The 18,654-nt window shown below is 44.9% G+C and overlaps 1 pseudogene; it reads right to left on the reverse strand.

Annotated features, from left to right (window-relative positions):
• Nucleotides 1-1,332: 1,332 nt before the first annotated feature.
• Nucleotides 1,333-18,654, reverse strand: part of LOC139055785 (uncharacterized) — a 96,045-nt pseudogene continuing 78,723 nt past the window's right edge.

Genomic DNA, 18,654 nt, shown 5'->3' on the forward strand with positions numbered 1-18,654 from the left:
CTAGCAACGAAAGCCTGTTAGCTCAACATCTCCCATGCAAAGCCCTTAAAAAGCACAAACGCAATGTTGAACGTCGTTTTTTGGAAAGAACGCGCCTTATGAGAATCGAAAAAAAAAAAAATTCCGGCGCTTTCCACTCTGAAAAAAGATGAACTGCGAAGCCGTGTATGCAGGCCATTTAAATGGCGAACTGCACTTGCTCCCCGGGTCCACCCACATTGCACTATATTCGGGATCGGCCCACGTACGGGGAGTCCTTAACGCCTGCTTCATCTCCGCCGCGGGTCGGCCCGCGGTATCGCACTGAGGCAAATGAGTTTTTCAGCGAATGTTTAGGCATTGCGTTTATAGTGCGTCTGGTTTCCGTTCATTAAAGACAACAAATTGCGCGCTTTTCTGGGCCGAAACCGCGATCTGATTAATCATTATGCTGAGAGCTTCTTTAATGTGCACGAAAATATTAGTGCAAGAGCATTATTTTTTTCATTTTGCCTCGTTTGAAGTTTGGCTGCCGTGGCCGTGATAGAAACCGCAACCTCAAGCTTCCTATTTGACATCCGAACAGCGTGTCTCTGGTAACATAACACTGTTTCCGACCGCGCGTTCCTCATCATTCTTACATTTCACACCCACGATTTGTATCTCGATAAATACACTACCGTGAGCTATCGGTAACGCTGCCGTATTTATTCACCTTGTTTTGTCCTCCATCTTTTCACAGCGTCATGCAACTAAATATTTAGGGTAAAAACATGCGTAAGTGTTTTTGAAGGAGAACCTCGACGACATTTAGCGTACACCTTATGCGTGAACTCAGTGTTCGACACAAGTTCTTTAGCTTAATCGAAAACGCTGCAAGAACAACTAATTATCTGCAGAAGTCGAACTCATTCTAGTATTGGCTTAAACTGAGCGTTCAAACTGCGTTTCGAACGTTGGATGCAAATATTGCAATGGACGTAATCGTGCAAACTGCCTGAAGTACACATTTGCACATTGTCAGGAGATCGGAGAACCTCAATTCCCGCTGTCTGTCACAGCATGCCATCACGTGTTCCGACACAATAGGCGTATCGCCAATCACACGGGTCACCACCCTGTACGGACAAGCGTGGCTTCAAGGCACCCTAGGGCGCGCGGCCAAGCAACGCCACCTAGAGGAAAGTGTAGGTGAGGTTGAGCGAAGCGGAGAAGGAGAAAGGAGGCGAATCGTCGCGGAGGAGCGGGGTAGGCGGTGGCGCGCTGGGTAGGCCTCATTGAGAAGTTGTTACGGGCTCTGTGTGAGCTATGGACGGACCGGGTTCGTGTCGTTATCTAGAGGTTGGGCGCCGATCACGAAGGACCGAACAGCGACGCAAGCGGCGGCAGGCCCAGCTTGAGTCGACCGACCCCGAAGTCCTCCCCAAGAGCCAGGAACGAGCTGAACAAGTCCGGCAGAAGGCGCAGGCTTGTTGTGCGCAGGAGACTCCGGAACGGGAAGACGGAGAGGAAGGGCAAAATGTTTAGTGTGAATAGTACAATGCCGTATTGCCTGAAATATTAAAGACTGTGCAATTCCTTATAGTGCTTCACCATATTTCCTAACGGCACTTAACACTTTAAAAATCTACCGAAAAAGAGGAAACGCAATATACAAAATTAAAGTAAGCCTGAAAAAAAACGACACACTTACACACAATCAAAGCATATTTAAAGCCTTTAAAGCAAAGTGTTACAATGTGGAACGCTCAATTTATCGTGACGGACAATGCGAGATACTATTTATGCAGCTTCAGAGAAAAATACAGTTTTTAATAGCGCTAACTTCCTACGGGATGTAGGAGAGGGAGAATTAAAGTAGCCTTCATAGATGTTACACTTGATGTCCAAGAATAGTTACTAAGAATAACGGTAAGGTTAAACCTTACTGTCCCGACGTGGCAGCCGCCTGCGTCAACCTAAGGGTTTTTCTTCAGGACATTAAATAAAGTTCATCATACCATACCATGAAACGTGCGCCACAATTTTGTGTAGATTCTATTGCAGTTGTTAAGTAATCTAGGCCAGGGTCCCAGACAGAAGAGGCATACTTAAGCTTAGGACGTATTAGTGTTTTGTAAAAAAGCAGCTTAAATTTAAGCTTTAATTTGAAACTGGCATGGGCAGGGCATGTTATCAGGAGGCAACATAAGCGGTGGTCATTAAGGGTTGCGGACTGGATTCCAAGTGAATGGAAGCGTAGCAGGGGACCACAGAAAGTTAGGTGGACGGATGAGATTAAGAAGTTTGTAGGGACAACATAGCCACAATGAGCACATGACAGTGGTAGTAGGAGAAATATTGGAGACCTCTTTGCACTGCAGTGTGCGAGGCCAGGCTGATGGTGATGATGATGAGCCCAAAATTAGCGGGGGCCATAGAGAAGTTGCGGTGGAGGTAAACAAGCGTGTGGTTAGCATTATTAGTGAGGTGGTTTATGTGTTTGCAAGAAAAAATGATATGTTATGTGGATCTTTAAGTATTTATGGGAAGTCACTTCTTCGAGTAGAGAGTTCAAGTGATAGTTTGATAGGTTAGACGAAGCAGTATTGCGGCAGATCCTCATTAGTTTGCACTTTTGGCTGTTAACTCGCATTTTCCAAGTGACGCACTAGTTAGACACCTTCTCTATACCGGATTGAAATGTTGAGTTTCAGAATTCGATTATATTACTCTGTAAATGACACAATCGTCTCCAAATAACCTCATGGAGGACGCTACACAGCTAGGCAAATCGTTAATATAAATTAGAAAAAGCAAGTGCCCCAGAACAGAACCTAGCGGAACCGTGGAACTGACCGGACAGAGCGAAGAGTAAAAATTGCAAGCGGAGACAAATAGTGTTCTATTGAACAATACGTTTTCAATCCTTGAGATAAGATTACAGTCAATGTTGGGTGCATTTTAGACAAAGTAATTGGTGAGAGACGAGATACAATGCTTTACAAAAGTCTAAGGAGATAGTGCCGATTCGAAATCCATCATCCAACGCGGCACATGGTCATGTGTAAATTAAGTAAGTTCGGTATTACAGGAAAACGAATTACGGGACCGATGCTGACAATATGAAAAGTATGAATTTGTTTCTAGGAAGTTAATGAGAATAGAGTTCATTGTGTGCTCTAGAATATTGCCTGATTATCTGGTTAAAGAAATCGGCCTGTATTTTAATGGTCAATGGACGTCGCCAGAAATACATAATTGAACAACCTTGCCAACGTTGAAATCCTTTGGTAATGAGCACAACAGTATAGACTGCGAAAATATAATGCACAAGATTATAGCAGAGCACACTTCGTTGTTATTCAAAAAATTGGAGTTATTGTCTACGGTTCCTGACGATGACGAAAATCTTAATTTACGAATGTAGTTCGCGACACCATCGAAATCGATTAACAAGGGTGCCATCTGAGGAAAATTCATCTTAACAAGTTCAGATGAAGAAGTACAGGACGACACGTTACTCAGAAATGATTTAGAGAGCACTTAATCATTGAGTGTTGAACAATATTCTTCGTGCGCAACAACAGCAGCACGTACATCAGTTGACGATATTGTGTTACATTAGGAATCCTTGACAACATTCCAAAATTTTGTAGTATTTTCAGTCAGCAGAGAGGGAAGTGCATTGGAAAATAAGATGCGTTTAGCTTTTTGACTGCGTTTTGAAACAGTGAAGCAACCTGCTAACAGGCACAGCAGCTATCAGTTGTATTACGTTTTTTAGCTTGGTGAAGCAGCCGCTTCTTCCTGTTCGAGATACGTTTTAGAGATGCATTAAACCACGCTGATCGATGGTTACACTGAATAACTCGGAGGGGGTATATATTTTTGTACTAATTACCTACTTCACTTTTAAAAAGCGACCAGTTTTGTTCAACGCTCCGAGTGTAAAAGTCTGGGTTATATTCTTCAACAAAAACTTCAAGTTGTGTGTTCATTGATGCGGGGTCGGCTTTACTGAAGTCTCGAACGTATTCGCGTTTGCTATTAGGACGATTGACGTTTTTTTTTAAGCTTGAAATGAATGAAACAATGATCGGTAGGCCCTGAACTAGCGATCATTGTTAGCACTGGTAGTCGAGCATCTAAGCCCTAGTTGCTGTAGTTCGAGATGGTTGAGTAATCAGCTGAGTAAGATGGAAACCGAAACTGAAATGGAGAAATGCCTTGCTATGACTGGATGAGTCGGATAGAGTTGGTAAAGGATAGAACGAGTCTGTGATGGGTTACTGAAGTCTCCCATTAAGAAAATTGGTGAGCGTAAACCATGTCCCGATGGTATTAAGCACGTCATGAACATCAGCGCTAAATGTAGCGTAGAGGAAGCGCTGCTTGGCCCATAACATGCACAAAAAATAACACCGCGCTCGTGGATATGAATTCCTTCACCGCAGACTGCTTCTAAACCGGAAGAAAGAGGAATGTGAAACGAATATTGCCTGTTAGACACTGCGAGAAGCAGACTGCCACCTAACCTATAGTACCAGGTTCACACTGATAAATGCACTAATGTTGTTGGCATTCGAATACTCCTTTGATGGATATTTGTGACGATAGCCAGGTCTCTGTTCAAGTGACATCGAGGCGTCCTGTTTCTCCGTGAACGATGCCAATCCGAAATTACCATATACCGGCTTTTTCATGCATACAACAGCGCATTAGCGCCAGATTTCCTTCTAGGTAGTATAGAGAAGTTCTTAAAGCGCGCGCCGAAATGCGTCTTTGATAGCACAACGGCGCTGTACAACGGCGATGGTGCAAATGAGTCATGAGTATCCCTACAATTGCTATGACAATAAAACATAACCCTCTTCATGAAGGCGCAATTGCCATCGGGTGACAGACAGTAGATTGCGACCAACACGCAACAGGGACTAAGCTATTCCATAGCTATAGTGCCTATTACGGTGTGGAGGGGGTCAACCCGCCGTGGTTGCTCAGTGGCTATGGTGTTGTGCTGCTGAGCACGATGTCGCGGCATCAAATCCCGGCCACGGCGGCCGCATTTCGATGGCGGCGAAATGCTAAAACATGCGTGCGCTTAGATTTAGGTGCCCGTTGATGAACCTCAGGTGGTCGAAATTTCCGGTGTCCTCCACTACGGCTTCCCTCATAATCAGTAACTTGTTTTGGCACGTAAAACCCCATAATTTAAAAGCACTGCTTAGAGGCATTCGCGTTTTGCATATGTTTTATTTTGCAAAAGAAGAATTAAGGAATTGGCTTACATCCATAGCGGCCTTGCAGAGCCGTAAAATACCGCCACATCCAAGGAATCCTTATCCTTGGTATGTACCACGTTTTCGCACTGAATAGAAATTACAATCTATCGAACACAATTTTACCACAAATCCTTAATAATTACGCTGACACTTCTAATTTTTCTCGCAGGGCACTGAAGATGTGTTTTCTTCGCATGTAAATATACATATTTCATGTATAATGATTCTAATTATGTGGTGACCTTTGATGATATTTTTCTGTTAATCTTATCAAATATCCTTGAATGTTCGTTTCTCTATCGCAAGACAATTATCCGGTCAATATGGTTATATTTGAAAATGTTACAACTGTTTTTGATGTTATAAAGTACTCTCTGTTACAATTGAGTCCAGACAGGCTTCTTATGGCAGCTTTCAGCCCAGGAGGACGTTTCTAGCGTGTACTAGAAGAACGAATAAAGTTCAAGTTGAAGTAAGGTGCTTCGACTGTAGTGGGCGTCGGTATGGTTGTGCATACGTCAGTTCGGACATCCAGCTGCAGCGCCTGCGGGGGTGAATGAGAATACTGGCCAGTGAGATCGGAGCCGACTCTGATGGGCAAAAGCCCACATGTCATCGCTTGTAACCACCTCAGCTACTCCGGGGATGTTTGTAAGAATCTGACAAATACATCGCCAAAATCTTATTAACGCAAAAAGTGGTATGGCCTCGGTGAACTGCTTCGCTAGCAACGAAAGCCTGTTAGCTGAACATCTTTCATGCAAAGCCATTAAAGAGCACAAACGCAATGTTGAATGTCGTTTTTTGGAAAGAACGCGCCTTATGAGAGTCGAAAAAAAAAATTCCGGCGCTTTCCACTCTGTGAATTAGGACGAACTGCGAAGCCGTGTATGCAGGCCATTTAAATGGCGAACTGCACCTGCTCCCCGGGTCGACCCACATTGCACCATCTTCGGGATCGGCCCACGTACGGGGAGTCCTTAACGCCTGCTTCATCTCCGCCGCCAGTCGGACCGCGTTATTGCACTAAGGCAAATGAGTTTTTCAGCGAATGTTTAGGCATTGCGTTTATAGTGCGTCTGGTTTCCGTTCATTAAAGACAATATATTGCGCGCTTTTCTGGGCCGAAACCGCGATCTGATTAATCATTGTGCTGAGAGCTTCTTTAATGTGCACGAAAATATTAGTGCAAGAGCATTTTTTTTTCATTTTGCCTCGTTTGAAGTTTGCCTTCCGTGGCCGTGATAGAAACCGCAACCTCAAGCTTCCTATTTGACATCCGAATAGCGTGTCTCTGGTAATGTAACACGGTTTCCGACCGCGCGTTCTTCATCATTCTTACATTTCACACCCACGATTTGTATCTGGATAAATACACTACCGTGAGCTATCGGTGACGCTGCCGTATTTATTCGCCTTGTTTTGTCCTCTATCTTTTCACAGCACCATGCAGCTAAAAAAAGCTTTACGGTGAAAACTTGCGTAAGCATTTTTGAAGGACAACCTCCACGACATTTAGTGTACGTACACCATTTGCGTGAACTCAGTGTTTGAAGCAAGTTTGTTAGCGTAAGCGATAGCGCGGCGAAAACGACAGATTGTCTGCAGGGTTGGAATTCATTCTACAATTAGTTTGTAGTGAGCGTTTAACCTCCCTTTCTAACGTTGGACGAAAATACTGCAATGCACGTAATAGTACAAACTGCCAGACATTGACATTTTTACACTGTCAGCGATCACAGAACCTAAATTGCCGCTGCCCGTCACAGCGCGCCTTTACGTGTTCTGACACAATAGACGCGTCACCAACAAGACGGGTCGCCACCCTCGACCGAAAAGCGTGGAATGCAGGCACGCTAGGGCGCGCGGCCAAGCAACGCCATCAAAGGGAAAGTCAGGTGATGTTGAGCGAAGCGGGGTGGGAGAAAGGAGGTGAAACGTCGCAGAGGGGCAGGGTAGGCGGTGCTGACGCTAGGTCGGCCTCATTGAGAAGTTGTTGTGGCTTCTGTGTGCGCCATGGACGTGCCGGGTCCGTGTCGGGATCTAGAGGCCGGGCGCCGAGCGAGACGGACGGAGCGGCGACGCAAGCAGCGGCAGGCCCAGTGCGAGTCGAGCGACCCCGATGCCGTCGCGAAGAGCCAGGCATGAGCTGAACAAATCCGGCAGCAGGCGTGAGCGTGATGTGCAAAGGAGACTTCAGAAGAGGGAGACGGAGAGGAAGGGCAGAATGTATAGCGGGGATAGTACATTACCAAATCGTTTGAAATGTCAAAGACTGTGCATTTGCTTACAGTGCCTCACCAACTTTCCTAATGGCACTGTAAAATTATTTAAAAATCGAGAAACGCCAAACGAAGCATAGAAGGTAAAGATAAGCCTTGGAAATAGAAGATCCGCCAACCCTACACACAATCTGATAATTTTTAAAGCATTCTAAACGCAATGCTCAAAAAGGGAATACAACCCATACGCTTGCGTGCAACCCAACCCGCCTTTACGAGGTCACTGTAACTCGTCTCGTCACTGTAACTTTTACGATTCATATTATTGTACACCCAATTACAAGTCCTCACAGTAAAACAAGACATGGCTTTGTGCAGTATAACCTGGCGAACACGACGCCCCGTAGGAATCGATGTGGATCCGCCACATTTACACACAATCACAGAATTTTTAAAGCATTCTACACGAAATTCACAAAAAGAGAACTGATCCGATACGCTTGCGCGTAAACCGAGTTGACGAAGTAAAACGTCACTGCAACTTTTACGTTTCATATTATTGTACATCCAATAACAAGTGCTCATAATGAAACAAGACATGGTGTTGTGCGATATAACCTGGCAGACATCGCGCCCTGTGGGTTTAGATGTTATGCGAAGGAGTGTGTGGGCAGCCTACAGAGTTACCGAAACGACCATCGAACCACCAGGACTCAGGCGGCTGTTTCATGACCTACACGACACGCATGTCATGGTAATCGTGTGATGAGCTATCATTTATATTCTTCATGACTCTTGTCACACTCTGCCGATTTTCGTACATATTAACACGTAGGCGGTTATTCATGATCTACGTGACACGCATGACATGGCATTCATGTCAGGAATAATTATTTATGTTCGTCGTACACTCTTGTCATAGTATGTCAATTTCGATGCATGCCAAGTACCACAAGTCGAGGAAGTTAGCACTGGTTGCTGTAATTCGCGTTGGTTGAGTAATCGGCCGAGTAAGATGGAAATCGAAACACAAATCGAGAAATTCCTTGCTATCACTGGGTGAGTCGGATACAGTTGGTACAGATAGGACCGGTTTGTGTTAGGGTAATTGAAATCTCCCATTAAGAAAAGTGGTGAATGTAAACCATGTCCCAATGGTATTAAGCAGGTCATGCACATCAGCGCTAAACGTAGCGTGGAGGTAGAGCTCGGTGGCATAAAACATGGGCAAAAAAATAACATCGCCGCGGTTGATACTAATTCCTGCGCAGACTTCTAAACCGGAAGAAAGAAGAATGTCAAACGAATCGAGCCTGTCAGCCATTGCGATAAGCATGCCGCCACATAATCTATTAGCACGGTCACACCGACAGATGCAAGAATGTTGTTGGCATTCGAATACTTCTTTGTTGGATATTTGTGACGACAGCCAGGTCTCTCTGTTGCCAATCCGAAATTACCATGTACCGGCTTTTTCATGCATACAACAGCGCACTAGCGTCAGATTTGCTTCTAGGTGGTATAAATAAATTGTTATAGGGCGCGCCGCACATTCGTCGTTGATTGCACAACAGCGCTATAGAACGGCGATGGTGCAAATGAGTCTTGAGTATCCGCGCAATTGGCTGCGGCAATAAAACAAAGCCGTTTTCATGATGCCGCAGTTGCCGTCTGCTGTCACACAGTAGATTGCGCAAAACACAATATCGGGACCGAGTTGTTCCATCGTTATACAGGTTATTACGTTGTGGAGGCATTGGTGGCAGGACTGTTCGATCTAGGAAGCGAAGAATTCACCGAACACAATGCCATCGGAGCCGACTAGCGCAGGCAAAACTCTAATGTCATTGCTTATAAGCACCTCAGTCACTCCGGGAATCTTTGTACGATTCTGTCAAATACATCGACAAAATCTTATTGACACGAAAAGCGGTACAGTCTCGGTGAACTGCTTCGCTAGCAACGAAAGCCTGTTAGCTCAACATTTGCCATGCATAGCCCTCAAAGAGCACAATGGCAATGTTGAACGTCGTTTTTGGCAAGAACTGGCTTTATGAGTTTATTATGAAAGCAGCGAATGCTCGCTGCTTTCCACTCTGAAAAAGGATGATCAGCTTAATGGCGAACTGAACCTGCCCCACAGGTCGACCCGTTATTGCACAATCTTCGGGATCGGCGCCCGTATGGGAAGTGCTTAACATGTGCTCCACATCCGCCGCGTATCGGCCCGGTATTGCACTAAGGCAAATGTGTTGTTCAGCAAAATGGCCAAGCATTGTATAATATAATGCGTTTGCTTTGCATTTATTCAAGAGAATGAATACTGCCATTTTATGGGCCAAAGCCCCGATCTGATTATGATGCTTAGTGAGGGAGTCAGAAATAAGTTTCCCTACGTGTGCTTCATTAACGTTCACCAAAATCTAAGTTCACGAGCGTTTTTACATTCTGCGTCGTTTGAAATTTGGCAGCCACGGCTGTGATCGAAACCGCGATGTCAACCTTGCTTTTCGACACTCGAATAGCGTGTCTCTGCTAATGTAAGACGGTTTCCGACCGCGTGTTCACACGCACGATTTGCATCTCGATAAATACATCACCTTCATCTATGGATAACGCTGCAGTACTATTGACTTTGTTTTGTCCTATATGTTTTCACATCACGATGCAGCTAAAGCTTAACGGTGAACACTTGCGAGAGTGTTTTGGAAGGAAAACCTCTCCAACATTTAGTTGCAACGTATGCGTGAACACAGTTTTTGAGGAAAGTTTCTTAGCGTAAGCGAAAGCACGGTAAAAGCGAATAATTATTTGCAGGACTCGAACTCATTCTAATATTGCTTTACTCTGAGCTTTCAACCTCCGTTTTTAACGTTGGGTGGAAATATTGCAGTGTGCATAAACGTACAAAATGCCTGAAAAAGACATTTTTACAGTGTCAGCGATCGCAGAGCCTAAATTCCCCCTGTCCGTCACTGCGTGCCTTCACATGTTCCGACACAATGGACGTTTCAGACGGAGAAGCATGGCATTGAGGCACCCTAGGGTGCGCGAAAGTCCCTTGGTAATTTGGGAGTACCACCACTCTTTTAACTCTGCCGCCGCCGCGCGACATCCTTGCCTCATTGCCAACCAGTTTTGTCGACTCCACCTAGACAACCGAAGGCGTGATCGCTCGGCGAGTGACGTCACGGAGAAGGGACTGGCGGAGGGCTCGGAGATACGGGTTGAATGAAGGGATGGCGCCCTTATGGGCAACGTTAACCAGAGCGCAGTTATTGTTTCTTTTTTAGGTATAGTTGATCAGATGGGCCACGGAGAAGAAGAGGTGTTCCAATATTATTTTATTTATACACAACTATTTATGCGCTGCATTAATAAAAAGTCCGTCCATAAATAATTAAATGGTTCAACCTTAGGATTTTGAATGAATTTCGGGTAAATGATGACAGGGAGCATGGTTTATATTGAAAAGTCACAGTGCTGCCTCTTCTTCAGAGTAGCTTCTTTGCCTTGATTTATTGTCGGCCTCAAAGAGTTTGCCATTCATGTGACCACAAAAGTTATTTAACAGCATGTTAGCACTGCACTATAACAGATATTTCATGACAACTTCACTGGTGTGTCCTTCTTCACATTCGGGATACATGTATTTATTCCAGTCTAGATTAGCCTCTAAACGAAGAATATTGTTTTCGAGGCATTATTACATGCAGTACTGCAGCCCACATATATTCAACACCTCAAATGAGTTTAGCAATGCAGATACAAAGCATTCGTGCAACTATTTACAAAGGAATAGCTGCCTTATTTCGCCGAATTCTTCTTTGCCTTATCATTGGCACCCAATATTCTGTCATTAGTTGGTCTCGCGGAAACATGAACGCATGGTTTTTCGGCCCCGATTTGTAATTGCTCGAGCAATTGGGCATGCAGCACTTGTTAGGCATATCTTGCCATGAACGTAATCCACATTCCGCGGCAATGAAGGCTTGCCGGACACACAACCGCAATCGCAGCAACAGCGCAGAGACTACATGCATGGCTCACGTTCAGAAAAAAAGTGCGCGCGGAAGCATGTCGCAGCATGCCAGGACTTTTCTAACCCCGAAGCTGCCCAAGAAGTGGCAGGGTTCACGGAACTAATGGAATTGTTATCGTGGTCGTCGCCCGCTCGGTCTTCCGCGTCTCATTTTGAGCACAGGTGCGCCGCTCGTAGCTTCGTAGCACGCTGCACGGAACTTATATGTGGGCTTCTTTTGCGTCACGTAGCTCAAGGGGAGAGGGACATCCAGAATGCCTTAAGTTCTGGAGGTAGACATAATTTCACAAGAAAGATTACCGTTCCTGCCTATATCGCTGCTAAAGAAGCATGAAGGGGACGGATTCAAGCTGGCTGACAGTTTATGCAGAAGCACATAAATCATGGAAATCGGATTATTTATAGGATCAGACCAGTATTGGCAAGTAATGACAGGTGGGATTCGAAGACTATAAGAAAGGTTGACAGCAGCAGAAACCATATTCGGCTGGACAGTACAAGGTCAAGCTAAGATATCAGCAACAATAATGGAGAAGTCAACCGTAATGGTACTTGACGTCAACGTGGATAACTCTGAAATACAGACAGAACTCAGACATTTCTGGGATATTGAAACTATAAGCATAAAGTGCCCTGAGAAAGAAACCAAGAAAGAAGAGGAAGTGATTCAGCACTTCAAGAGGGACTTAATATTTGAAGAGAGGCGATATTCTGTCAGACTTTCATGGAAAGAAAACGTGGAATCTATTGAAGAAACAGTTATTCTTGAAGACTACCTCGGTGGAAACGAGGATGGCGCATTCGGCCAAGAGAGCTTCCAAGGACATCAAACGGGTCTCACGACAGCTCCAACCGTCGTCACCATTGTAGAAAAGTACACCTTTCATGAAGTTGAAGGTACGTAAGAAGCCGCGGTATCCAACGTCACATTGATCATTATTCCAGCACCATCAAACATTACTCAAGTAATCCAGCAACCTTCAATAGAACAACCGAAAAGCGAAGTCTTGAATCTTCTTGCGATTGCGCTCGGTATCGATGCTGACGACTCCCATCAGGACGACACCACGGGACAGGAGGCGTCGTCGACGAACGCTTATTTAGCGAAATGGACAGCATGTACGAGTACACGTCCAGCATGCCTGCGCCATCTATGTACACCGAATCACCAGAGCCCCAAACAGTAGTTCAAGTAGTCCAGGACTGTTTGCAAGTCATGGATGACGTAATTAAAACCGAATTATGCTCGACACAGCCTAGGTACACCAAGGTGCAAGGAGCTGAAACTGTAGCGAGAATGGTCCACGACTGCTTTCAAGTAATGGACGATGTAGTTCCAAGCGAGCCGTGCACGTCCACTACGATAAACGTAATGTGTAAGAGGTCAGCCTCATCCAGCCTCCCTACAGCCGAGACAAACTCTAGATCGTCTGCTAATTCTGCCCGCCACAGATTGGTAGGCGAGAATAAAAAGTTTCGAAGCACCAGGAGGCCCTTGGGATCTCGAAAGACAACATCCGCCGGTGCTGTGCGTTCGGGGAAGTGTCGAACGTCAAATTTCGATTCCTCAGAAGCATGGGTAAAGAGGGGCTCGCCACTGTCCGAACTCTGACTCGCGGCGCCTTCCTTGATTTCCAGGCCTTAACGCAGGGGCTGAAGTAGCTGTCAACAGGCCTGACTTCGTCGGCTTAGTCAACAGGCCGGACGTCGTTCGTCTGCGTTCTACCTGCCTTACTAGAATCAGTAACAGGACTTGTTCAAGACACTGTCAACAAAGATTTCGCCAGTGAGAATGGGAACATTCTAAGCGCAGGCTTAGAATTTTAGGATGTCAGGACAACTGTTGCTGCGTATGTCGTGAAAGATGACGACGCAAACAACAAGAAAAGGCGTTCTAAAAAAAAAGAAACGCTCCAAAAAGAAAAAGAAAGGAAAAAGAAACGCAAGTCTAAGAAGAAAACGTAATTGAAGTATATTCTGGAGTCGACGCTAAGTCGCGCTCCTGTCTCCTAAATACGAAAGGAAGTCTCCTTCAGAGACATGTACATCTTTACACACTTGAAGGTTGCTTCCACTGATGAGAAGAAAACCTTTCGTGGCCGAAAGCTATTGAAATTCATGGGAGCGGACAAGATGAGAAAGAAGAATACGGTGGGCTCGAAAGGCACGCAAGGTAAATAAAAAGCAATAAAAGAAGAAAAAAAGAAGAATCTCGATTTCGTTCGCATAGAACGCAGCTGCCTCGTCTCGTTTCTGCGACATCCACCCTAATCCTCGTTAATGTACCTTAATCCTTCTTAATCCTCCCTAATACTCCTCCATTCATTTGATTCCACCGTAATCCGCCTAATCCTCCCTGATGTACTTTAATCCACCTTCATTCACCCCAATCCACTTTCATCGACTTTAATCTGCCTTAATACTCCTTTATACACCTTAATTCATGTTAATCCAATCACTAATCAATCATTATTTAACTTTGCTAATCAGTAATCATCTCTTATGCACGGCTGCCCATGCTTTAGTTCGCTTCCGGCCCTCCTTCGGTCATGTGATATTTTCTGCAGCTCAAAACGCGACCTTGAAACAGAGATCTAAGGGTTTCGCTTAGGGGTGTGCCCCAATCAACGCTAGATCAGACGTACAAAGTAAAGCATCTCATCATGCGGCAGAAAAATTGTCTTGAGCAAAGAACTCACCTCAAAGCTCCCTTAACATCATTATGCCCCGTTCATACGGCTTTAAGGAAAAAATTAGCTGAAAAACTTTGACTACACTCCCAAAGAAGGTTACTTTTGGAATCCCTGCAGTGAAAAGCCACATAATGAAGTCACACTTGCAGGTGTGGCTCTTTTGGCTGTTCAGACGCATTTTCCAAGTGACGCACATGTTGGATACGTTGTCCAGATCGGATTGTAATTTTATAACGTCAGAAAAAGATTACATTACTCTGTAAATGACACAGTCGTCTGCAAATAACCTTATGGAGGACGCTACACAGTTACGCAAATCTTTATTATAAATGAGAAAAAGCAAGTGTCCGCGAACAGAACCTCGTGCCACCCCGGAACTGAAAGGACAAAAAAAAAGAGTCAAAATTGTTAGCAGAGACAAATTGTGTTTTCTTGAATAGGAAGGCTTGAATCCATGAGATTGACCAACCATTAGTAATTCGACTATGGTACGCCATTATGTTTGCTGTAGAAACGTGCCCACCTACCACGAGGAATTGGATATATTCTCATTTATATTAAACATTTGCGTAACTGTGTAGCGTCCTCCATAAGGTTATTTGCAGCCAGAATATTATAGCAGAGTACACTTCCTCATTACTCTAAAACTTGAAGTGAATGTCATTTACTCTTGTACTAATTCATAACCTTATTATTAAAAAAAGCTACCAGTTTTCTCCAGCGCTTCGAATATAAAAGTCTGGCATATATTTTTCTACAAAAACTTCAAGTTGTGTGTTCATTGATGCGTAGTCGGCTTTACTACACTCTCGAATGTATTTTCCTTCGCTATGAGGACGATTGACTTTTCCTTTAAGCTTGAAATGAATAAAACAATGATCGCTAGGCCTTGGCAAAATATTTAAAGAAATAACAAGGTCGCGAGCGGTACTCAAAACTAAGTAGAGGATTTTGACACTGGTTGCTGTAGCTCGAGTTGGTTGAGTTATCAGCTGAGTAAGATGGTAATAGAAACACAGATAGAGAAATGCCTCGCTATCACGGGAGGAGTCAGACACAGTTGGTACAGGATAGGACCAGTCTATGCTAGGGTAATTAAAATCTATCATTAAGAAAGTTAGTGAGTGTAAACCATGTTAACGATGGTATTAAGCAGGTCATGAAACTGAGCGCTAAACCTAACGTAGAGGAAGCGCTCGGTGACCTATAACCAACACAAAAAATAACATCGTTGTGGTCGGTTCCGATTCCTGCGCAGACCGCTTCAAAACCGGAAGAAAGAGGAATGTGAAACGAATAGCGCCTGTCAGCCACTGCGATAAGCACGACCCATTTAGTCTAGTACCATGCTCACACTGATAGATTCAATTATGTTGTTGGCATTCGAATACTTCTTTGTTGGATATTTGTGACGATAGCCAGGTATGTGTTCAAGTGACCTCAAGGTGTCCTGACACTCAATGAACGATGCCAATCCGAAATTACCATATACCGGCCTATTCAAGCATACAACAGCGCAAAAGCGCTAGATGTGCTTCGAGGTAGTTTATATAGGTTCTTATAGTCCGCGTCGCACATGCGTCGCTGATAGCAGAATACCGCATACAACGGCTATGGTGCAAATGAGTGTCAAGTATCCGTGCAATTGATTTTAACAATAAAACAAAACCGTTTTCATGACGCCCCAAAGTGCCGTCTGTTGTGTGACAGTACATTGCGCCAAACATAATAGCTGGACTGAGTTGTTCCATCGCTATACTGGTTATTACATTGCGGAAGCATTCGTTGTAAGGCTGTTCGGCTCTAGTGAACGTCGGCATGAGACAAGCATATGTTGGTGTAGGCACCGGGCTGCTGCGCCTACGGTGTTATGGGGGTTCGAGCCACGAACAGAGAGCACATAGGCTTTACGGTGTCATTGGAGCCGAACATTACAAGCAAATGCCTACATGTCATTCCTTGTAACCGCCTCAATTACTCCGGGAATCGTTGTACGATTTTGGGAAATACATCGACAAAATCTTATTGACACGAAAAGCGGTGCTACTCTGACGAACTGCTTCACCAGCAACGAAAGCCTCTTAGCTCAACATCTTCCTTCCGAAGCCCTTAAATAGCACGAATGCAATGTTGAACGTCGTTTTTGGGAAGCAGGCGCTTCATGAGAGTCAAAAAAAAAAAAGAACTCCGCGCTTTGCACTCTGTGAAAAAGGATGAACAGGGAAGCTGTCTATGTGGGCCACTTAATGGCGAACTGTACCTGCGCCATGGGTCGACCCGCCATTGCAGAATCTTCGGGATCAGCCCTCGTATACGAAGTGCTCAACGCGTGCTTCACCTCCGCCGTGAGTCAGCCCAGTATTGCATAAGGCGAATGTGTTTAAAGAAATGCTTAGGCATTGTACTTATAACGCGTTTGCTTCGCATTTATTTAAGAGAATAAATTCCGCGCTTTCTAGGCCAAATCCACGAACTGATTTTTATGTTTAGTGAGGGACTTCGAAATGAGTTTGACCACGTGCGCTTCTGTAATGTTCACCAAAACCCAACTGCACGTGCGTTTTTGCATTTTGCCACGTTTGACGTTTGGCAGCCACGGTCGTGATCGAAACCGCGACGTCAACCTTGCCTTTGGACACTCGAATAGCGTGTCTCTTCTAACGTAAGACTGTTTCCGACCACGTGTTCTTTATCATTGTCACCTTTCGCACGCATGATTTGTATCTCGATAAATACACTACCTTCAGCTATCGGCAACGCTGTCGTACTATTTACTTTGTTTTGTCTTGTATGTTTTCACGGCTCAATGCAGGTAAAGCTTTACGGCGAAAACCAGCGAGAGTGTTTCGGAAGGGCAACCTCTCCAACATTTAGTGTGCCCCATATTCGTGAACTTAGTGTTTGAAGCAAGTTTGTTAGCGTAAGTGAAAGCGCGGCAAAAACCACTAATTACCTGCAGGACTCAAACTCATTCTAGTATTGATTTACAGTGAGCGTTCAACCTCCGCTTTTAACGTTGGATGCAAATACTGCAATGCACGTAATCGTACAAACTGCCTGAAATAGACATTTTTACACGGTCAGCGCTCGCAGAACCTAAATTTGCCCTGTCCGTCCCAGCGCGCCTTTACGTGTTCCGAAACAATAGACGTGTCGCCACCCTGTACGGAGAAGCGTGGCTGAGGTGCCCTAGGGCACGCTGGGAGTGCGGCCAAGCAACGCTACCTAGGGGAAAGTCTAGGGAATGTTGAGCGACGCGAGCAAGAAGAAAGGGGCCGAAGCGTCGCGGGGTAGCAGGGTAGGCGATACCACGCTGAGTTGGCCTCATTGAGAAGTTGTTACGGGTTCTGTGTGCGCACGGACGTGCCGGGTTGCTTTTTTACGTTTGCTAGTAGATACAGCGGCGCGTGGTGTCTGTCGCGGAGCTTGACGTTTGTGCGCAGGCGCAAGTTAGTGCGGGTGCGAGAGAGAAAATCTGGGGTTAGTGCTCCTTGAGTATGTTACTGCCTAAGCACTACGGATGAAGTTTCTTAGCCTCAATTTGTGCCACAGGAACAATGCGTACAACATCCTTGTTTGAAGAAAGCAGGCTCTCTATCATAAATACGATGGCAGTTCTTGCTGCAGTCAATGAATTTACTGCAGCACCAGTAACAATACAAGCCTTGCAATCAAGAAATTCTTGAAGGTGGACCTCATCACTCATTAACGTTACAGTCTTTTCATGCTCTTTAAATGTGCTTCAAAAACGCTTCGCATAGGAAAGAAAGCCAGATTCCTGCTGCTTCGTTAGAGGGTTTACATCGTACGATGAACAGTCTTCTGATCGTATTAGGCTGCGGCATCTTAAGCTTCATCGACGTTCTCAAGAATGTGTATGCATGAGGCGAAATTGTGAACAAAAGGCTAGGAAAAATCAATAAATTGGGGGGATATCGAACAGCATTATTCAAAACAAGATCAACTTGATTCTTCAAGAATTTAAGTATTCCCAAATGTCATTCGTTCAACTCGCATGCGAAATGTTTTCCACTTACTCCCTCTAGCAACGACGAAACCAATGTAAGTAGATGACTGGCCTTTTCAGAACGATCATTGCTGATAATCATGTGTGTCCTTTCGATGACCTTTAACACACTGTTCAAATCTCTCAAGTCGCACAGCTTTTCAGTAACTAACCCTTCACCACACTTCCTCACACCCGTTTCACCAAAAGATGCTTCGACGGGCAGGTCTGTGGACACGATCACCGAAGTGCGGACTGCAACAGTAGATTGACGTGACAAGACCAAAAAGAAAACACTGGAGCCCTTGTTAATTACTGTCCAGAAGTCCGAACTCTGAAAGCTTGGCAAGGCATTCAGCAACTCCGCAAAACTACCAACCAGATTTTTCTTGCCTCTTCCGCTTGGGCTTCCTGTGAAAGCATTATTGCTTTTTGCGAAGATGCGGCT

The sequence above is a fragment of the Dermacentor albipictus genome, chromosome 2 (assembly GCF_038994185.2).
Source record: "Dermacentor albipictus isolate Rhodes 1998 colony chromosome 2, USDA_Dalb.pri_finalv2, whole genome shotgun sequence".
NCBI lineage: Eukaryota > Metazoa > Arthropoda > Arachnida > Ixodida > Ixodidae > Dermacentor > Dermacentor albipictus.